General features: G+C 53.0%; 1 long non-coding RNA gene across 1 annotated transcript; it reads right to left on the bottom strand.

The window, feature by feature from the left end:
• Window positions 1–185: 185 nt before the first annotated feature.
• LOC107183059 lies at window positions 186–2621 on the bottom strand. Its single transcript, XR_001513832.1, has 3 exons — window positions 2543–2621; window positions 1846–1964; window positions 186–1742 (listed from the first exon to the last, which is right to left on the bottom strand). It is a non-coding gene; the product is annotated as an uncharacterized LOC107183059 (long non-coding RNA).

Below are 2621 nucleotides of genomic sequence, written 5' to 3'. Positions count from 1 at the left end.
GAGAGAGAGAGAGAGAGAGAGAGAGAGAGAAAGAAAGAGAAACTTTGATGTGAGAGAAATGCATTGATTGGTTGCCTCCTGCACACACTCTGACCAGAGCTGGGGATGGAGCCTGCAACCCAGGTATGGTGCCCTTGACCGGGAATTGAACCCGAGATGCTTCAGTGCGGTGGGGTGGGGGGCTGTCGCTCTAACCATTGAGATAATTAATCAGGGCTAAAGAGTCTCTTCTTGACCAAACTTTAGGCAGGCTCCTTTGAGCCCTCTGCTTGGCCTTGGGCTCCTGTCTTTGTCCATGTAGAGTCCAGTTTTAGCAAGATTCCTATCAAGTTGGTTTGGCCAGAATCCCTCACCCTCAATACCTGATCACCCTTGATATTTGACCAAGTTCCTCATCTGCCACCAACCTCCAGGTGACATCTGAGCACCCTGGCCTGCCTTCTGTAAGAACCCTGCTAGGCCCATTTAGCCAGATGTTTCCCCTCAGTAGCCCCCTTTCCCCTGCTCCTTGGGGATAAACTCCCACTTTTCCTTATTGTATTTGGAGTTGAGGGCAATCTCTCTCCCTTACTACAAAAGCCCACGCAGTGCTCCCCATACCTATCATGATAGTCCCGAATAAAGTCTGCCTTACCAAGTAGCATGATTATTCTTTTCTTTTAAAATGGTTGGACTTTGAAAGATCGTTCTGGCTGCTGCACAGAATATTGGAGTGTGGGCATGAAATTAGGGGAAGGCAGAAGGGATGGGTGGAGGCCGCTGCTCCTGGTGAGAGAGTATAGGCCCAAGTCACAGTGAGAAGGAGTGGGGGCAGGAGGTTGATGGGACTTGCACTTTGGAGGGAGGAGTCTCCATCTCTTCCCTGCTGTAAGCCCTTACCTGGCTGCCATCACTCTGATAGATGAAGCTCCCTAACTGAGACCCATTTGGCCCATTCTGGCAACCACCATCTCATCCCACATGTCCTGTCACCTCAGGGCCTTTGCACATGCTCTGGTAGCCTCTCTTGGGAATGTCCTTTTCTTTGTTCAATTCCTGACCTTCTGGAAGATCTCAGGTCAATTAGCACTTTCCAGAGAAGCCTCTCTGGCTCCCCCAGCATGGTGACTGTCCCTGCTGTGGGTACAGTGGGCTTTTATACCAGAGTGTGGTTACCGGTTAACGTCTGCCTCCCCTAAGAGTGTAACACTCCAAGGCGCAGGGCCAATGTGAGTTATTCAGTCCAGGGCTTGGAACAGAGTGCATATTCAATAAATATTTGTCAGATGGCTGGCTGATTGGTGGGTTGGTCCTTATTGGGCAGACATAAGCCAGATCTCTTCATTAGCGATTGGCTCAAAGTCTTGCATGAGGCCAGTAGTATGAGCCAGGGCCAGCATGTGGACTGAGGCCATTGGCTGCAGGAGGCTTAACCCATGGCAACTTGGGAGAGAACTCCTCCCTCAGAGCAAGTCTGGTCTGACGGGCCTGAGGGTGGGACACTCGCGGGGCTTTCAGGCTTATCCAGCCTACCACACGACATCCTGGCGATGGTTAGCGGTTATCGACCTGTCTGCCACCTCACCAGGCTGCAGCTCCTCTGGGGTGGGGACTGGGTGGGCACTTTTTAATTCTGGGTGCGCAGTGCCCGACCCAGAGCCTGGCATGGACAACACACCGTGAGTGACTGCACACTGGAACTGCACCAAACTAGGCTGTGAAGTCCAGAGAGGCTTCAGTTGACTGAGAGGTTGAGAAGGGATCTGGGGAGAGAAGGAAGAAAAGGGGACAGCTTTAGTCTCTTCTGGCCGCCATAACGAAAGACCACAGACTGGGAAGCTTAAACAACAGAAGTGTATTTCTCACAGCTCTCGGGGCTGAGAAGTCCAAGATCAAGGTGCCGGCCAACTTGGCTCCTGGTGGAGGCCCTCTTCCTGGCTGTAGACAGCTGTCTTCTCACTTTGTCTTCAATGGTCTGCGTGCTCCTGACCGGGAAGGAGAGAGAGATGAGTGGCAGGCGGAGCTGGTGGGCTCCTGCAGAGACCCCAGTGCCACCTCACTCCTGGGCCCTGTGGCCCCAGGACAGTTGCAGGCTACGCCCCCCTCCCCGCCAGAGGCTGTTTCAAACTTGCTGTGACTTGGGGTAGGTTACTCCTCTCTCTGTGCTTCCGTTTCCTCTCCGGTAAAATGAGAATAACACCTTTTACGCCAGAGTCAAGGAGGGAGGGAAATTAAGAATAAAATGAGCTCCAGCTGGTTTGGCTCAGTGGCTAGCAATTGGCCTGCAGACTGAAGGGTCCTGGGTTCAGTTCCAGTCAAGGGCACATGCCCAGGTTGCGGCTCAATCTCGAGGGGAGAATAAAATGAATCAAAAACAAAACAAAACAAAATCAACAGCTTCCCCTCGTTTTCTTTCTTTGCATTTCCGGTGTTCCTTTCTCCCCTCTGTCTCTCCACTCCGGTCATTCCTCCATCTCTTTCCTAGAGCGCTCCAGGCCCATCCGGATTCCGGAGCGAAGGTCAGATGGAGGCCGGGCCGGACCCGCTGGGTTAGGAGACGGACCCGCATGGCGCGAAGATCGGATTCTCCCACTTTTTAGGGGAGCTTTCTGACCGTGGGGCCAGCACAGGCAGGCACTACC

The sequence above is a fragment of the Myotis davidii genome, unplaced genomic scaffold (assembly GCF_000327345.1).
Source record: "Myotis davidii unplaced genomic scaffold, ASM32734v1 scaffold639, whole genome shotgun sequence".
Taxonomy (NCBI): Eukaryota; Metazoa; Chordata; class Mammalia; order Chiroptera; family Vespertilionidae; genus Myotis; species Myotis davidii.
The sequence above is the reverse complement of the archived record's forward strand: the minus strand, read 5'-3'. Positions and strand labels throughout refer to the sequence as shown.